Source organism: Rhinatrema bivittatum, chromosome 3 (genome assembly GCF_901001135.1).
Source record: "Rhinatrema bivittatum chromosome 3, aRhiBiv1.1, whole genome shotgun sequence".
NCBI classification, from domain to species: domain Eukaryota; kingdom Metazoa; phylum Chordata; class Amphibia; order Gymnophiona; family Rhinatrematidae; genus Rhinatrema; species Rhinatrema bivittatum.
The window spans coordinates 163364087-163384561 of NC_042617.1; the positions used below are offsets into that span (position 1 = coordinate 163364087).

Here is a 20475-nt window from a genome sequence, read left to right on the forward strand (position 1 = left end):
ACAGTTGGTGCCTTCAATTAAGTGAACACTGTTCCTACTGCTAAGGTCGGCGCAGCGTCTCTTCTATAGCTCCTGCAGCACGTGGTTCAAATGTCAGCTGTTTGAACTGCAGGGGCCTCTGTAGCCCATGCACTTCAAACAGCTGATGTTTGACCTTCATGCCAGGAGTGACAGAAGAGGTGTTGCGCCAAACTTGGCAGTAGGGTGGGTGCCATCAAGAGGCCCCGACCTATGGCCACTGGCAGCGTGGTGACATCTAGCGGGCCATGAGTGGAGCCCATCCCGCTCATGGCGATATCCGGCAGCTCACGAGTGGAGCCTATCCTACTTGACAGAAGATGGAGGCGGCCCAGCGGGCCATGAGCGGAGCCCATGCCTCTTGCGGCGATATCTGGCAGGCTGTGAGCGGAGCCCATCTCGCTCGCGGCAATAACCACAGAAGAGGGAGGCTGGATAGTTGCAGGTAGAGTCCATCCCACCTGTAGTTGAAGAGGGAGAGGCCCAGAATGGGCACACGTGAGCCTATGTGATTGAGAGAGGAAGGGTGTGTGTGTGTGTATGTGAGTAACAGATTGGGAGTCTTTAGTGTGTATATAGGAGTGAGGGTGTGTGTAAGTGAGTAAGAGACTGGGAGTGAGGTTGTGTTTGTGTATGTGAGTAAGAGATTGGGAGCCAGCGTGTGTTTATGTGAGTAAGAGACTGGGAGTGCGTTTATGCTTATATGGGAGTGAGGATGCATGTTTGTGTGTAAGAGAGAGTGCCTGTATGCAGAGGAAGAATGTGTGCGAGAGGAGAAATGGAGGGATCCTGTGAGCAGGGGTGTGTGTGTGTGAGAGAGTCTTTGTGAGGGTGTGTGTGCATGCAGGAGAGGGAGGGAGCCTGTGTGAGAGAGAGAGGAACTGGAGATTGCTGGGGGAGTGGATGAAGAAGTGAACTTTGGGGGGAGGTGTGCCAATGGAAGAATATGCCACGAGGGGACACAAGATGGCCGCCTACTGAGAAGCACATGAAAAGCTTCGCTCGGATTGCCTTAAAAATTTTTCCTCAATATTCAGATTTATTGCCACACTAAACGTAAGGCAAAATTGAGGGAGTGATTTCTCATGTCTCATTACCTGCGTCGTCGCAGCGCAGCATTGCAGAGTGCTTTGCATCATCCCCAGTGATAGCTTCCATTGAGATGACCGCAGTGGAGAGGGACCTAGAGCGGGGTCTCTCTCTACAGGTCGAAGAGATCTCCCTGAGTCCAGGAGCGCCTCCTCCGGGGGCTGGCCTGTTAGAGCCAGGGTTAAACTTGGTTGATCTCCGAGAGGGCATGCCAGAGCGGAGAGAGCAGCGAGAGGCAGAGGGGAAGTTTGAAATATCATCGGTAAAAATGCCTGAAACACAGGCAATGGTGAAGGCGCCTGTCTACAGGGACCCCGGAATACTCTCCTCGCCTCCTGTGGACTTGAACACACCGCTCCTCACTGGATCTGGTATGGCTACCCTGTGAGATTTTGGAGATAGTTCCAAGGCCCAGGTTGGTAAAATGAAGTTTACTAAACCAGCCACTATTACTTTGGATGTGTTGTGGAATGCTATAGTAAGCTTGGAGACATCAGTATCTACATTAACTGATGTAGTGGTTGAGACTAACAATGCTCTCAAAATGAACACTCAAGTTTTGGCAAACCAAGAGGGGAAAATATCAAGTTTAGATTCTCTAGTAAAATCAATGAAAATAATTCAGCAGCATTTAATTCAGACAGAGGGGGAATTTTCAAGAAAATTTGAGAATATTGAAAACTCACTACGTGTTTTGAATTTAAGAGTACTTAATTTTCCTATAATTAAACAGCTGGCTGCAATTGAACTTTTCAAGAATTATGTGTGTCAGATTTTAAAAATTCCAGATGCTTGTATGCCAGTGATCACCAAGGCATATTTTTTACCTCAAGCGAAAGTTTAAGTTCAGTCTGGAGAAACAAAAGATGAAAACCCACCTTTGGGAACATCATTGAATCTGTCTGAATTTCTTCAAAATTCCCAAGAGATGGAAATTACATAAAGAGGGATGCTCTTCGTAACTTTTGCTTTTTCATCTGATAGGGATAATGTGCTGAGATTTTTTTTTCGATCACGTTCTCTAATGTTTTATGGGCAAAAAAATTGGGTGTACCCAGATCTTACTAAGAGTACACAGATCCGATGAAAAAAATGTCTTGCTCTCCGTCAAGAAGTTCAATTTAAGTGGGGGGTATTTTATGCTACCATATCCCTGTAAATGCTTGGTTAGGTATAATAGTGCTAATTATGTATTTCTTGAACTGGACCAACTTAAGGTGCTCTTGGATGCTCCATCTTAACGTCAGCGAATATAAATTGTAACTGGGGTACGTACCTCAGTGTTTCTTTTATTTTACTACTAATGTATAGCTCGATTTTCCTTGCCCCCCCCACTTTTCCTAGTACTAAATGGGGTTGACGGGTTATTTTTCAAATGATCTGTTAGATCTTGTATATGTTTCTACTTGATAATTTGTAAATCTCATTTTCTGATGCAAGATTCTTCTTGTTAATAATGTGAAATTGCATAAAAATAAAATAAAAAAAGAAGGAAGAGTATGCCTGGGTGCCAAAAACTTTAGGTATACCACTAGCAGTAGGGACGTGTTCATTTCGTTGAAGGTTCTGGTGCTGGGTGGGAGGAGCTGCAGCCTGGACGAAAAACACTTCAGGAGCAGTGGGCTGGCATTGAGCCCTGGCCCTGCCGGCCGAAAAAGATAAACCCAGGGAGCAGCAGGCCTGCAGGGAGTTCAAGCCCTGGTTGGCTGAAGAAGAAGATGCATTCCAGGAGCAGCAGGGCACTCAGGCTCTTCCAGCTGAAGAAGATGCACCCCTGGAGCAGCAGACCAGTAAGGAGCTCAAGCTCTGCTGGCAGAAGAAGATGCACCCCAAGAGTAGAGAACCGGCAGGCAGTCCAAGCCCAGCCAACCAAATGTATGAGCAGAGAAGGAAGCTTGAGTGTATATGTGAGGTAGAGCAAGCCAGTGAGTGTGAGAGCCTGTGTGTGTGGGAGAGAGAGACAGTGAGCATGAAAGAGCCTGTGTATGGGTGGGAGGAGGGGGAAGAGAACCTATGTGTGTGTGTGAGAGAGAAATAGAAAGCCATTGAGTGTTAGAGCCTTTGTCTGTATGTGAAGGGGAGAGAGCCGTGTGTGTGTGTGTGTATGTGAGGGAGAGTGAGTCAGTGAGAGCCTGTGTGTGTGTATGAGGGAGAGAAAGTGTGTATGAAGGAGACAGAATCAGTGACTGTGAGAGAACCTGTGTGTTCATGTGTATATGTGAGGGAGAGAGGGTCAGTGAGTGAGAGAACCTATATGTGTGTGTGTGTGTGTGAGAGAGCGAGAGGAGCAAGGGAGGGAGAGAGCAAGTATGTGATTGTAAGAGAGTTTGTGTGTTTGAGAGAGGAGGAGTGTGCATGACAGTCAATGTGTGTGAGAAAGAGAATGAATATGTATATTAAGGAGTTTGTGTATATGAGAGAGAGAGGATAAAGTGTACACCCTCCCTCTCCCCCACTAATCCACAGCTATCTCAGGGTGACTGGAAATAGGAGTTTCTAGGTATGGCGAGTATGCGTTAGATTTTACCTTTATTTGTTTTAACTATTTAATGTCTGCTGTTCTGACATTTTTTTTATGTTTGTTAAATTTTATAAATATTAAAACGAGTTAGTCAATTAAACTATTTTGAAATCTGTATTCTATTTATTTATATGATTTCACTATTATGATTTTTATATTTCTTGATTTTGTTGTTTGATGTTTTATGAGGAATGAAGATGTTTGCTTTTTCCATTTTTGCACTATATACAGAGTCTGGCATGTTGCATTTTCCAGTTCAGTTTTTGTCTGTGCGTTTCTATTTATATATTATGATCTCTTTATTCTGCATTTGGTGAGGGTTGTCTGTGTTCTGCATGTGTAACCTAGGTGAGATATTGTGCTGGCATGTACTGGTAGTTTCTATGCAGGGCTCCATATCAGCTTGGCTTGTTCTGCTCTCCTAATAGGAGATGTATTGGTGTTTAAGAGCCCGGTATAATATTTGCAGTGTTGACTTTTCTGAGATATGTTTTTTATATTTTGAGTGCTGGTAGTTAGTATGGTTTTGGTTTGCGAGATATACTATATTATAATTGTAATTCAGTTTCCTTATGGCTTTCTGGTGGCCAAGCCCGCACTCAACACATATTACAATAGGCCTAGTACTATATGGGTTCCAAATGTCTTTTTGCAGGGTTTTTTGGATGGCACCATGGCAGTGCATGAAATATAATATGCATGTTGTGAGTGATATTTTTACCTCAGAAGACTGTACTTTGAATGTCCTTTTCCATGTAAAATATGTTACAAAGCTGCATAATTGTTTAATTTATATGTGTGTGTGGCGGGGAGGGGGGTGGTCACACAAGGCTGTAAGCTTTGCTTAGGACAGGGCTTCCCAAACTGTGGATTAGGATCCCAAATAGGGTCACAAAATGTTCAGCTGATGTCTCGAGTGCCTCAAAAGGCAGCATATTTCTTTCAGGTGCCAGCAGCAGCATTAGTAGTGGAAGTCAGTGTAGACCCTGTGAGCCAGCACACACTCACAGGTCTTGCAGCGGTCCTGCCCTTGCATGAGTTTCTATGGTAACAGGAAGCCCTACACAAGAAGGGATCAGGGCTGCTACAGGGCCTGTGAGTTTGCACTGGTTCACAGACCCTATACTGACTTTCATTACTAATATTGTTGCTATTTGCAGATCACAATTGAGTTTGAGACAGCCATGAAGGGACGGGTGTGTTGAGTGTGCACATGCCAGTGGAGATTGCCCCTTCTCCTCACCCACCACTGAACCTACCCAAGAAAAAAATGTTGCCCCTGTCAGAAGCCTGCCCTCTCTTCCCAATAGTTGTCATCCATCTTTGGCCCAGGGTCAAAAGGGAAATGTTGCTGACCCTGACCAGGGGAATGTTTGGAGAAGGGATCAGATGCAGGAAGGGTTTGAGGGTTGGATCACCTGGAGACGAATTGGCTGTGGAAAGTGAGGGAAATATGACAGAAGGTCAAATGGGGGAGGTAGGGTGAGAGGGGATCAACTAGGGGGATGTGAGAAAAGAGTTGGAGGTAAGGCTGAGAGTTGAGTGAAAGGGAGTGGAGGATTGGGTGAGAGGAAGGGATGACAAAGGATCAATTAGGGGTTATAAAAATGGCATGGAGATGAGAGAGGATTAGCTAGGAAGTTGGGAAAGGGTTGGGGAGGGGGGTGAGAGGGGATGGCCTGGGAAGGTGAGAGGAGCTGTAGGATATAAGAGGGATCAGCTGGAATGTGGGGAAGGTGAGAATGGAGTGATTGTTGGAGGGGGACTGCACCCCTGATTATTTGTTTTGTTTGTCCTCTAGGGTCATATAAATTTTCAGGTGGTAAAATGAGGTCACACTGGATAAAGTTTGGGAAGCTCTGGCATAGAGCATATAATATCCTTGCACCAGTCCTGAGATGGCAGTGATGGGTAAAGGGGTGTGATATAAGGTAAAAAAAAAAAAAGACAGTGGCAGTTATTGTAATCTTCCTGATTGTTCTAATAGGATGTTGTTGGTATTTTTATATTTGAAATCATTTGGTTGCACCTTGCTTTGTGCACAGTTTGGTAGTAATAAAGCAAATAATAAATGTTTTTTTTTTTTTTTTTTTGTAATACAATTTTTATTGAGTGATCCTCAGACACAATATGAAACTTTGCCGATAACAGACAAGCAAACATAATACAGCAAACGATATTGATGACACAAATCACAGAACCATGAGGAAACACTCCTCAATTTTCCCCCTTCCAGATATCTATAACTGTGTCTAAGACATCTCTAGAGCCACCCTAGAGAATACTCATGTCGCCAACAAACTAGGAGAGGCTGCACTCTGATACCTTCCCCAGTCTGACATATTGAACAACTATAGCGGGCTAGCTCTGCTTAAACAAGAAGGAACAGGAGTCCAGTATGCTTATCCCCAAACTCTCACCCTCTCCAAACCTCCCCGTCCCGCTTCTCCCCCTTTACCCCCCTTCCCCCTTTTTTAAATAGTCATGTGGAAGAGCAAAGATGAAAATGTTACTGCATGTGTCCAAGTGTTCGGAATTTTCACAGTTGGAAGTTGGCAACCCTCGTAGAACTAGTCCTGGGGGAATTCTGCGCTACTGTGGAGCGCAGAATTCCTCCCCCCCCAACCCCCCGCGCATAATTGCCATTTTCTGAGCAGAATTTGGCAAAGATGGAGGAGGTTCCAGCATGACTCCGGCCAAGTTTCGCCAATTAAGGCTGCATCAGGGGCTCATGTTACTTCAGATGGTTACATAACTACATAAACAATCTTTCATGTAGTAAAAAAGTAGTAAACAATATCCTTTGTTATATAGGCGACTCACACTGCTTCAGAGAACGAAGTGTGTTAGTCCAGCTATTCAATGTTAACATTGCACTACCAATTTTGTTTGCAGAATCTTGAAATTTAAGGCAAATCTTATCATATTTTTCAATTTGGGACACAAATAATTGAATAGCTGGACTAACACACTTCGTTCTCTGAAGCAGTGTGAGTTGCCTATATAACAAAGGATTTTGTTTACTACTTTTTTACTAGATGAAAGATTGTTTATGTAGTTATGTAACCATCTGAAGCAACATGAGCCCCTGATGCAGCCTTAACTGGTGAAACTTGGCCAGAGTCTGGCTCTAGAAAATAAAATTTAACAATAAAATTCTTCTACGACATAAGGTTGTCCCCTTGTTGTTTTTTGCCTTGGCTACGTGGGACCGCCTTCCGATTTGTTTTATTGGAGGTTCCAGCATGCCATGAGCTGAGGTCATCCCACTTGCGGCGAAGATGAAGGCCCTGGCGTGATGCGAGCGGAAGTCGTCCCGCTCGCAGTGAAAATGAAATCCCCAGCATGCTGTGAGCAGAGCACATCCAGCTTGCAGTGAAGATGAAGGCCGCGGCGAAGATAGAGCAGGCCCCTGGTGAGAGAGTGTGTGTATGTGTAAGACTGTGAGCCGGGGGTGAGAGAGAGCATGTGTGAGGCTGCGTGAGTGTGGGTGCCATTGAGAGGAAGTCTATGTGAGGTGATTGTGAAGGCTTTTGTGTGTGAAAGATTGGGAGCTGGTGTCTGTGAAAAAGGGATTGTATGTGAGAGTGCTTGTTTGTTTGTGAGAGAGGGAGCCTGTCTGAAGGGGTGTTGAGTGAGACATAGGTAGCCTGTGTGAGTGTGCATGCAAGAGAGAGAGGGACCTTGTATGAGGAGATGTGTGCAAGAGAGAGAGGGACCCTGTATGAGAGGATGTGTGCGAGAGAGAGAGAACGACCCTGTATGAGAAGATGTGTGTGTGCAAGAGAGAGGGACCCTGTATGAGGGGGTGTGAATGTGCACTAGAGAGAGGGAGCCTGTGTGTGTGTGGAAGAAAGAGAGAGAGGGACAGAAGGAGCCTGTGTGAGGGGCAGTATTGAGAGAGGGGTCAAACTCTTGGAGTAGAGACAGAGTGGAAGGGGTTGAGCCTAGAGGAGAAGGGGAGCTATAGTGGCAGGTGGAGGAGTTGGGGCCTGAGAGGGCAAAGTGGCCAGAGGAATAGGGAGAGAGAGTGGAAGGGACACTCTTACAGTGAACATCTAGGGAAATTCTGCTCAAAATATTTAAAATTCAGCATTTTTGAGTAATAACTTTTTTCTGTCTTACATTTTAAATTAATTACTTAAAGACTGTCATGTCTATTTTATTATTTTGAGCAATATAAAGTATGCAGAATTTTGCAGAATTTTAAGTTCTTATGCACAGAATTTTAAAATTTGTGCGCAGATTTCCCCCAGGAGTAAGTAACTGCTGCCCTGTACAGGTTTCCCCAAGCCTTATGTTAAGAGAATAAACACATAAGAAAGGCATTGTTTATGTAGGAAAACCTGGAAGAAAATCTTTGGTAAAGTCTGGTACAGAGAGGGATCTTTTGTTGTTTTTTCATGAAGGGTAGGATTCTGCGGAACCCCTAGACAATTTCTAGAGACCATGCCTTTCCAGAGAAGATACAGCATAGACAATGCTGAAGACGCTGCAAATTGGTGCCCGATGTGAAACAGATAAGACTTTGTACCATTATTTGCACATTCTGGCCAGAATATATATGAACACAAGGTTAAACAGAGATACGTTTTTCACTCTTACTTAATGGTGCAAGATGGATTTAAAGGGAAAAGCACCTGTAAAAATAAAGACGTACATAATTAGAATAGATAGGTTATAGTAAAAGAAAACACTGAGAAAGTTTGAGTTACAGTTTTGTCTGGTGTCCTGGAACCTGTTTCAAGAGACAGATAGGCTATGAGCTATTAGAAAACTTGATTTGTAATTCCAAGTTACACATAACATTTTAGAATTTAAATACTTACCAGTTGAAGTTCTTCTAACTGCAGCCGCATATAGAAGAGTTTCTGGGAAATACAATTCTTTACTTATTGAATGGTGTCAGAGGGTAGTATCCGACATGCAGCTGAACTGAAATAGGATCAGAACAATCTCTGCAGCATCACTGGCAGGGGGGTAGTGGGGTTCACCCATATCATTTAACTGTACTGTGGAGGGAGGGCCCCATTTTGTGCAGACCCTCTTTAGAAATCAAGGGCTCTCGGTAGCATCACTTAAACAACACTGAAATCCTGTGCCAAAGTGAACTGGAGGTCCCATCTCCTATAAGGGTGGTTTACAGAAATCCAAAATCCAGAGTTAGAGTTCTGCTGAAGGCCAGCAAGTTTGACAGGCTCATTTCCTATATCTAAATCCCATTCGCCCTGCATCCCAGCAAGTGTGCAGTTCAGTTTCATCTCCTCTCGTTGTGACAGGACTAGTCCTTCTATCCCAGTTGGGGACCTGACCTGGGCATTTTTTTCAGTCAGACTCTCCTTGCCTGTCACAGCTGTTAGCTTTTCTGTGCTTCTAAGCTGGAACCTTTTTTGTTTCACCTTGCCTCTTTGTAAGATCTCCTCCTGAGGGTATGTGTGTGGAGTGGGGAGCATGATTCCTCCCTCTCCATGTACTCCACCCAGGGACTCCCTATGCCTGCTTTCAGACTTTTCTTCTCACCTTGGTCTGCTGGGTGCTTCTGCCGCTTTCCTCACAGACTGAAGTGCTCTGTGGAGTGGTAAAACACCCCCATCACAGTGGACAATCTTGGAGTGGCCTCCATCGAGCAGATTGACAAAGCCACAATATGAACTTCTGTTCACACAATTACACCCTGTTGCTATTTAGACATTGACTCCCGACTCAGCTGTAGGTTTGGCCATTCTGTCCTCCAGGATCTGTTTCAGGGAGAGAATCCAGTTCTGTCCTCCGTAGGGCTCTTTTTCAGATTGTCTTCTAGAAAAGTGTGTTCTCATGCATAGACTGAATTCTTTCAACTCCCCATTTTTTTTTTTTGCAAGGCAACGATTAGCTAGGGATTCCCACATGTGTGGCTTGTAGGATTTATCTACAAATCTCTAAGTTTAATTCTTAGAGAGAAGACGGTAACTTTCAAACTGGTTCATCGGCGCACGCTGGCATGTGTCTGTTGGTGTGTGCCCAGAGGCGCTGCCATTTTATAACTTGTACATGTTATAAAATGGCCTGGCTGCGCACAGAAGTGCGCGCATGCTTGGGCACGCAAATCCCTTCTACTACGTAAGTTGGAGGATTTTGAAAGGGGCATGTGCCCACATCATTGCCAGTTTCAACAGTTCGTTCATTGCCTAGTTAACAGGTCCTCCAAACCCCACTAGCCTTCACTCCCCCCAGTTACTCCAGACTCTTAAAACCTTTCAGGTATAGCTAGTTTTTTTTTAATTTTTTTTCAACTTACATCTCCTCCATGGAGAAGTAAACTTACGTGGCAGAGGAACTGGCTGTGTGCCCAGGTGTGTAAGTATTTACCGTACATGCACATCCCTTGGCCGTGCATCAGGGTGGCTTTTAAAATTCAGTCGGAATGCGTGAGCCTGACTTCTGCACATATCTCCAGATATTGACACATGCCCGTCTTTTAAAATCTTCCTGAATAAATTTATTGCCGGTTCATTTATTAGAACAAGGACTTTTTTGTTTGTCAAAATTTAGTGTTTATTTATTAACGTTTTTATCAGTTAAACATAACTGATTATTACACATATAGCATTTGATTCACTAATTTGACAGTTATATGAAGTTATTTCGCACTTTCTAAAGAGGGATAACACATCAATCTTAGCACAGATTTGTTCATTTGCAGAAATTACAAACTGATTAATCCTTGAGATTTCAGAAATGTAATTGGGAGCGAAAGTCTGTTTTTCTTATCAAACTAATAAGCAATCAGCAGTTGGAGCAGAGATGGGTGGTTTCTCTCTGAGAAGAAATTAGTCAGTCAGGAAAACAGGCAGCCTTGTGGCTCCGAAGAGATATCGTCTGCAGACAGGGACGTAGCAATAGTCCCAGTGATGATGACCTTGATCCTGAGGGTAGCAGCTGTTGGTGGGGGCTGGCTAGTGAATCATTTGTCTGGCTTACTTTGTTGTAGCCAGATATGCATAGTTAGTGCATATAGATGAGTTCCAGGAACAGCATTTGTTTGGCTCATTGATTCTTTTATTTTTTTTACAAAAGTTATGGGGTTCATATTTAGTTGCTGTGCAGCTCAGCTTAGCTGGATAAAACTTTCCACTAATTTAGCCTGTATATTCAGCAGCACGGGTGCACCGCTGAATATATCGTTATCCTAAAGTTAGCCGGATAGGTCTATCTGGCTAATTTTAGGACAGGTCTCCGGGATAACCAGACTGAGCCGGATACGTTATCTAGCTACAGTTTAGCTGGCTAAATGCCGAATATTCATTTAGCCAGATAACGTCTGAGTTATCTGACTAAATGCTTCTGAATATGGATCCCTGTAAGTTCAGATCTGCATAATGAGGATATACCACAGGAATGTCTAGAGATAAGAATATACCAATGAGAGCATTGTTTCTATACGCAGATATAGGGGTCTATTTACCAAGCTGTGGTATTTTCCCATACTGCGGGATTTACTAAATTGCAGTAGTGAATACCACAGCTTCGTATATCCTGTGGTATTTTCCATGGCAGTAAAATACCGCGGATTAGTAGACCCCCTTAAAAAGCACATGATGGTAGCCTCGGGCTGTGTGTCCGCCATCAGTTAAAGGGCCTGAGTGGCCTGAAGTATCCCCCCCCCCCCCCCCCCCTAGTGGTCTGAGATCCCCTGTCCCACCCTCACCCCACCTCTTGAGGCAGTGAAATATTAAACATCTCACCCAAACTTCTCCCCTTTTGTCAAATCCAAATCCTCCCCGACCCTGGACACGCCCTCCCTAGCCCTAATTTAGCTTCCCTGTTCATTTCTGATACATTCCTAGGGTCCAAGGGGGGCCCAGGGGAAGCCATTACCCTACTTGTGTTTGTTTTTTTTTAAATTGTGTATGCGGATTTATACATTGCCTAGTAATTTAGGTGATTCATACAATTTTGATAAAGGTAAAGGGGAAAATAATGTGCATCACTGTACTTTAAATGAATTCTCCAAATCTCTTTTGCTCTGTATGTTTGTCTTGATTAGATTGTAAGCTCTACTGAGCAGAGACTGTCTCTTTTGTGCTTTTGTACGTCGACTAGTGCTACAGATGTGAGAAATAGTAGCAGCAGTAATAGTGATAAATGTAAGAACCTTCCAAAACAGCACCTGGTGATGTATCCCAGTGGGTTGGTTCATTCTCTGGACTTTTTATGAACCTTAGTGTTCTCAGTTATGGATTAAAGGCAAAATAAATGAAATTAAAATGTTGGGATGCTCCCACTCATTTCTGGAACTAGAGTTTGCAGTTTAGCAAACAAGATAGAGCATAGAAAAATTGTAACAGATTTCCCCGTTAGATGTGATGGAGGCAATTTTTCATCTCCTCGTGCACTTTGGAGGCTCCTGGGTACCTGTAAGCTCATGTTTCATAGAGAAATGCCCCAGGGAGTCAAATTCACCAGAACGCACACCAGGGGGATCCAAAAAGTACCCAGGGCTCTGCACCTGCATTGCAGCTGCTGTGAAATGCTTGTCAGAAAGCACACGCAGCAATTTCAAAATATCCCAGCAAACTCTTTGGCTACCCAGGCCAGACCTAACCCTGTCCCCTTTTTTCCTTGTGGTTTAAAATGATCTCTGCAGTGAAACAGCGAGCACACAGCAAGGGGAAGCAGAATTCAAAAGGCATTGGTACATGGCACACTGCCCATCTCATGGGTTTTGTTATAGGAGGAACTCTGGGTGACAGCACAGAGCTATTGAATCCATAGGTTTCTTTGGTTATATGTTTACATTCTCTTGATTGTGTGTATATATTATACTGAAACATGCAAGACCTCTAGGGATATTATACTGATATCATGGGAGGAGGCATAATCTAGTGATAGCTAGTGACACTCTTGCGAGTGGAACCATTCACTTTTTTCCCTACCTTAACGCCTCTTGTTCCCTTATCCTCCTGCTCTTTCACCTCGCTTCTCTTCCTATACCTCCACCCCTGCACACTACACTTGCTCCTCTTGTCCTTCTCTCCCTCTCTTTATCTCTCCTCCCTCCCCCCTCCCCCCTCCCCCATCTCTCAATTTCTTGCTTTGCTGCTCTCTTATGTTCTCTCTCATGTTTTCTTTGCTCCCTTGCTTCTTATCTCATCCTTCCCTTTCTCCCCATCTCCCCCTTTCCATTTTCCCCTGTTCCTACATTGCTCTTCGAGTGGCGGCCAGCAGTGGCAAGCTCTTTTTTTTTCTGGCACTCTTCATCCTGATGGCCCTGCAGGGGCTGGAAGACGAAGTAGTGAAGAAACAGGTCCCAGAGGGTAGAGCCAATTCCTGTGCGGCACTCCTGCTCCTTCTAGTCTGCACGGGAGCCAGCTCCCTTCATTATGCTCCCAACACTTCTTCACCATGCAGTACCCATTCTTCACTCAGTTCTGCTCCTTCTGCCAACCCTGCTCAAGCCAGCTCACAAATGTATGTGGTGGTGATCAAATCTGGGAAATGTTCAATTAGAAATTCTGATTTCTGTAAGAAAAGTAAGACTTGTACTACATATGCAGGGGCCAATGCAATAAAGTGCGCACAGGTTAACTCCCAGTTGTACGTGCATTTTGGACGCGCTAGACCAGGGGTGGGCAATTCCAGTCTTCTAGGGCCGAGAACCAGTCTGGTTTTCAGGATATCCCTAATGAATATGCATGAAATAGATCTGCATACACCTGAGGTAGAGTGCATGCAAATCTCGCTCATGCATATTCATTAGGGATATCCTGAAAACCCGATTGGTTCGCAGCCCTCGGACTGGAATTGCCCACCCCTGCGCTAGACTAACACCCGATGCAATAAGGAAATTAACGCGTCCAAAATGTGCTTCTAAGCCAACGTATAGGTAATAGCACTCATCATGTGTAGATGCCATGTAGCTGAGGCTCTAAACTGTTACCCCGATGCAAAAAATCACCGTGCACCTGATGCACACTTTTTAATATGGCAAACTTAACGCCAACCCCGATAAGGCTTGCCACGCATCAAGAGCTCAACTAAAAAACAGAAAATACTGGTTTTTTGTGGTTCCTCCAACTGAGGCGCTCTAGGGGGCTGCCAGCAGCAGATTGGCAATTATGGGAGAGGAGAGGAATAGCCTAAGATCACAGCCCCTGCTATCTCTGAAAAAACACATCCCTAACCCGAATACACAGCAACATGCATGCCTTATGTAATGCAAATGAAACGAATGCATGCATAAAACAAAGAAATTCGCCAAAGAGCAAAAAACCAGATTGCTCTTTCTTGTATTCTTGTAGGGTGAGAAAACAGGCACTTGTATTGAGTGCTCGTTTTCCTAATGTGCGCACAGCCACAGCTCCCCTGGTCGCCCGATGCTTTTTAATGCGGCAGCTCATTGAAATGCAGCATTGCGCACCCAGGAGAGGTGGATGTGAGCATGCTGAAAAAAACGGGCGCCCAGTTTGGACGCACATTTTTAAGTGCGTGATATTGCATGCAGTGTGTTAAAATCAGGATTGGATCATCCTGTCCTGAAAACATGGAGCCAGTTGGTAATCTTTACAGCAATGGTCCTCCGATTCAGTCATATGAACCTCTGGAAGGGCCTAGTTGTAACTGTAGTTAAATATTCAAATTAACTGGGCTTTTAGATTGTGGATAACTTTAAAATCAGAGCTGTATGGGGATCTCGAGAAGTGGATTTGGGAACTGCTGGTCTACAGAATACCTGGAACTTGTGTTTGAGCCCGGATCTATTGTCACCACTGCGCACTCCATAACCATAAGCCTGTTAACAGCTGCAGACAGTAAAAGAGATTTTTCTTACCATTTCATTTTGGAAACTGTCTTTCATGTCAGAAATATTGTTTCGTCTTGTCTGCCTTAGGCGTGCCTGTACTACGTATGTGCTTCTATTATTCCATTGTATGCAGAGATTTTGTTTGATTGAAAGGTGCTATTCCAGTTGAAATTATTTTTATTTGAAGTTTGTCTTGATGAGGGTGTGTTTGTGGCTGGTGGACTTGGGACCTTATTTAGCCAGACTGTTTAACATGCTACCAAATACATGATGCATTTTGCCACATTGGACCTGCCATTGTCTATACAAAATGTTCATATATCGTATACATTCAGTAAGAAAACCTTTGAGTTTGGAAGAAGAAAAAAAAGAGTCCCGAAGACAGAAGGTTCTAGAGCTAGGATTCTTTTAAAAATGTTGTAGCTGGTAGGATGAATGGCAAAATTAAACAGCACTTAATGAACAGTGAGGCTGTAGGCTTTAAAGTTCAGTGTCATGAAATATGGATGCTCTAAGGCTGCTCAGTGAATTTTCCTGGATGGCACATTAAAGGCAGCAAATGCTTTCACAGAGTCCTCTGTCTTCATGTGCTGTGTGCCGCTATTCTGGGAATGCCAGGGTCCTTTAATAATCCGCTGTCATTAAAAAGCAGCTAAATAAGACGGGAGATGATTAAAAGTTTGTTTTATTTTTTATGGCAAAGAACATTAAAAGTATATTTGAGGGATGAAAAGCTGTGATTCATTCATCATGACTGCCGAATAAATACAAGTGAATGGAATGTTATCGTTCTCAAGCTTTCTCCTCCCCCAGCTGAAACCACCTGCTTTGCTGCAGGCAGACCGCAGTGAGAAGGCATTAGCTGCAGCAGGGAACAAGGAAGGATTACAGATAGCTCTGCCTAACTTTGCAGCGCTGTAATAGCCTGCCAAGAAGAGTGTGATAAACTCGCACAAGACCTTTGGCGATGAATGCAGTTTGCAGAATCCAGTCAACGAGATATTTTCCGGGGCCGTATACATGCCAAAAATATAAATGTCGAAATAGAGGCTTGACTCCTTTTATCTAAACTTGACTGTGACCTAAAGTGAAGATAAGCATTTTCCTTAAAAATGTTTCCACGGCAAAAATATTAGCCTCTGATATCTCCATTAGTTTTCTACCAGGGTGATAAATAATTTCAGATTTCCTGTAGTGCTTTAGTAAGCTTTTTGTTTATCGTATAGTATAAAAATCTGTGAATTCAGCATGAAAGCTATGACTAATTTATAATTGACGTGCCTCAGTCGACTGTATGAAAACTGCCCCTCCCCCAGTATAGCAAAAAAAATGTCATGCTTAGCGTTGCCAACTGGCTCCATATTTTCAAGATAGGTTGATCCAGTTCTGGTTTTACCCAATGCATGCTGGGACTTATTCTGATTTACCTATTGCATTCCCTAAGAAAATCAAGACTAGGTACCTGCATTCGGGGGGGGGGGGAGGGGTTAGGGGTAAAACCAGGACTGGATCAACCTGTCCTGAAAATCTGAAGCCAGTTGGCAACCCTAGTCATGTTCTACAATGCATGCACTTAGTGGGGAAGGTGAGGCGACTGTATGTTTGGATCAGAGGAGGAAGGTAACAAGAAAATCTACCCTCCAATAAAATAGGCCCAAATATTCATGGGCACTTTGTACCTGTAGCAAGTCTCAAAGTGAAGGTGCATGCGTGCTTTCAATTTCAAAACTGGTGCAAAGACTGGGGAGGGGTTTAAAGCTACCCACAGACTTTGCCCCAACATGGACAGTCTGAACATTGTCTCCTATATGTCCTTGTTTGTGTTGCGCCCGTCAGTTGCAGTCGGCTGCGACCTCTGCTGCTCATCTCTCTTTTACTTGAAGCAGTGATTCTCATAGCCATGGTGGCCTCAGCCTGCAAACGCTGCCTTCCTCAGCATCCCTGGGACGGCGTGGGCGATCCCGTCCGCCATCTTGAATCAGGGATTACCAAGGGCACGTGCGCCAGGCCCTCTCTTATCCACATCATGATGGGAACCTCGGGGGCGTCCCCTCCGCGTGACGTCACTCGCCAGTGAATTTAATCCATCCAGCCTATGCATCCTACGAATTAGCAAGGACTTCCTTCCTGCTTATTCCACTTCTCTTGGAGACTTTTCGCTACTCTGTACTCATTCCTGAACTCCTGGACTTAGAACGCCTTAGGTACCTGCTCCTCGGGGGCCTTGTCACGTTCTGGCTATCCGCACCTCGGAGGGCCTTCCTGCCTGGAGAATCCATCTATCCTTGTTTGGGATCCTGCCTAGTTCAGCCTTGTGAGTACGCTTCTCGTTTCTACCAGCTTGCTGACGGAACCGCCGGTGTACCCCATGCCTCAGGCCACTACCGTGCTCATCTCAGCTGCCTTCTTCTACACTTTGGAGTGAGTACCATCATCTACTTGCTCTACTGACCTTCTGCACCTCTCTGAACTACTACTCACTGATTCTCGGTGTACCCCGGGCCACTACCGGATCTATCCTGAGAGGTGTGTCATCGGGAGAGGAGTTCCTGGCGTACCCCACGTTGCGGGCCACTACCAGGTATATCATCATTGAGCAACCTCACTGCTCTGGACTGTGTCTTCATTTCACTTTGTGGGTATTACCCACGTTCCAGTCTAATAAAGTCCCTTACTTCTGTATCCGTCTCAGCTGAGGCCACGCCTGTCGTAGTGAGTCCCCACAGGGCTCCTCCCTGTGGGTGGAGTCAGCTCTCACTACGATCCAGGGTCCACAACCATACCAGATTATAATAGTTTGGTGCTGGTTCAGAGGGTCTCAAGCATCATTCGTGCTTGTGGGGGCATACTCTAATAATAACGAGACCTTCTTAGGATCTGTAGCAAAATGTAAACTAGGCTACAAGTCTATCTTCCAATCCCCCACCCACATTAACACAGGGTCCTACTGCGCTTTGGCCACCTGAGGTCAAGAGACCAGAACTGGTCACGGCAGTGCTGGGGCAGCCAGGGTGGGACTTTCACCTGAGATATAGATTGTGTGTGAGAAAGTGAATGTGTGTAAGAGTGTCAACATGTGTGTGAACAAGTATGTGTATGTGAGTGGGAATATGTTTCTATGAGCGAGTGTCAGTGACAGCATGTCAGTGAACGTGTGAGAGTGCGTGGGTTTGACTGAGCGCATTTATCTATGAGAATGTGTGTGAGCGAGACTGTGTGAGTGTGAGAGAAAGCATATGTGTCTATGAACAAGTGTCATAGAGTATGTGAGTGCCAATGAGTGTGTGTGTGTGTGAGCATGTAGGGGTGAGAGAAAGGAGAAAGTTTGTGTACCCCCCCCCTACTCCCCTCTCCATTAATCCACAACATTCTCAGGGTATAGAAGGGGAAGGATTTTTAAATTCTTATTAGTTTTAATTATTGCGTGGTGTTGGATATATCTGCTGTTTTTAAAAATGTTATTGCTGTTTGAGAAATTTAAAAATTTTGAGTTTGTAATTATTGAATGTTCTATTCATCAGCTGTTTGAAATATTCTTTTTGTTAGTATGATTGATATTTTATATTTCTTTATTTAATTTTTTGTGGTTTTATGAGGAATCATGATATTTCTGGTTTTCTCTTTTTGCACTGGCTTGTTGCAGTTTCCAGTTCAGTTTTTGAATGCTTCCATTTAGACTTCTGAGGAATAGCTGTGTTAGTCTGTGTAGCAAAAAAAGACAGGAATCGAGTGGCACCTTATAGACTAACTCATTTATGAAAGCATGATCTTTCGATGACAAATTGGACTCTGTCCTCGAAAGCTCATGGCACCTTAGTCTATAAGGTGCCACTCTACTCCTCTCTATTTATACTTATGGTCTCTCTATTCTGTATTTGGCGAGGGTCTGTCTGTGTTCTGCATATGTGACTGAGGAGAGGAATCTTGCTAGCATGTAGTTACTGTGTAGTTTAGCTTGTTTTATTTTCCTGATAGGAGGTGTATTGGTGTTTTAGGGCCTGGTGTAATATTTGCAGTGTTGCCTTTTCATAGGTAGAGTTGTTCCTGTTTGAGTGCTGTTAGTTAGTTAGTGTGATTTTGGTATGGGAAGTTCATATTGTAATTGTAATTCAGTTTACTCAAGGATTTCTGAGGGCTTCTATCTGAAGTGGCTGGACTGAGCTTCAGTTGTGGAACCAGTGAGTCTCCTGGAGAGTGGAGGTGCTGAGGTAGGGTGGAAATGGGATATGGAGGAGACTGCTGCAAGCTATGGAAGGACTGACAGCAATGAAGAGTTCTACATAATGATATGGCAGTGCTGGGAGGTGGTCACGCACTGAATGAGTACATGAGCAGCAGTACAACAGCAGAATGTTTGTGTGTGTGTGTATGGGACAGAGTATGTGTGTGTCATTGTGTCTGGGAGGGAAAGGGAGTATGTGTGTACGTGTGTCTTTGCGTCTTGGAGAAAGGGAGTGTGCATGTGTGACTGCATCTGGGAGAGATTGGGAATGTGTGTGTTTCTGTCTGGGAGTGAGAGGGATATATGTGAGTGTATGTGTGTGTATCTTTGCATCTGGATGAGAGAGGGAGTGTGTATGTGTGTGTGTGTTTGTGTCTGGGAGAGAGAGAATTGGCCTTTTCTCTCAGAGAGGAGGAGGGCTGTCTGCTGCTGTGAATATTGGTTTTGTGGCTTTTGATATGGGTGAAAGGTTGGCCACTCCAAGAATAGTTGGTTTTGTGTTATTTTTCATCTAAGAAATTGGCACCTATGGCTATTAATCATTGTGGTAATGCACCCGAGGCTGCATGCGGATGTTGTTTCATTCCTGAACCAGGTGTAGCATATGCTATGCATTTAGCATATGCACCTGTAGCTCAAAATTGTGTCTATTTGTTATTAGTTTCAATGTCATCATATCACATTTTAATGGATCATAAAATTTTAAAAATTGTCCATCTCTACAACATTTTCTTATATATGCAATTTATTGAAATAAACAACAGAAAACAGCCTTATTTTTTAATCATATTAACATCTGCATGCTTGAGAGAAATTCTAGCATGAGAACGTCAGTGCTTTACTGGGCATTTTGCCTTCCACAATTTTAGCATATGCTTAGTTTATTGAGTTTGAAGTGTATAATTAGAGAAATATAGGCTCTTGTATACTCCTTTTGGCCATCATGTAATTTATCTGATATGATTACTTGTACGTTCCTCTGTTTTCTAAGTAAGTATTAAGTAAATATTCTGGAAGCTTTGAGATAAAATCCTTTGCTAGTTCTCAGAACTTTGGGCACCGAAAGGTCCATATTCAGACATGGCCAGCTATGGGGGCCAATGTAATAAAATATGTGCTAAAATCAACACTTTTTTTTTTGCGCCGATTTTGTTATGCAGTGCACAGTAAAAACTAGAGGCCCTGCTCGATGAAACAAAATAATGGCATTAAAATGAGACCCGTGCTAAAAATCCATGCTAGGTAAAAAAAAAACAACAAACAACCCATACCAAAACCCAGTCTAAAGCCCTGATGCAGAAAACCGTAGGAAAAACAGGCACTAAAATGGGTGTTAATATAAAAAAAATGCTGTAAAGTTCCCTATTGGTTGTTTAAAGTGACATGGGCCAAACTGAGGTGTGCATAGGGATGGGAGTGGGAGTAGTAGGAGTACATAGGGATAGGGGTGCATAAGGATGGGAGTTGGGAGTGGGAGTAGTGCCCAAGAAGGTAAGGACCCACACCATTCATCTGATAGCGATGAATAGACGGGAACCAGCAGCCAACAACTGGCAGCCTGATGTGTACTTCTTGGAAGAAGAGAAGGACCTTCTAGTGCAGCGGGTCTGTGAAAAGCACACTGTGCTCTTTGGTCAGAAAACATCCACCTAAGTGACGAGGAAAGTCTGAGAGAGCATCATGAAGGCCATTAGCAGCCTATCGGTGGCTACCAGGACAGTGGAGCACCATTGGTAGGACATAAGGATGTCTGTCAAGACCAAGCAACCAGCCTTGGCTGTATTTCCCTTCAGTGAAATTTTGGCCAGCGCCAACTGCTCGAGGATGAAGGAGTCGTGACTG

General features: G+C 44.0%; 1 protein-coding gene across 1 annotated transcript in view; it reads left to right on the forward strand.

The window, feature by feature from the left end:
* RYR2 (ryanodine receptor 2) overlaps window positions 1-20475 on the forward strand; it is a 1771220-nt gene that overhangs the window by 222591 nt on the left and 1528154 nt on the right.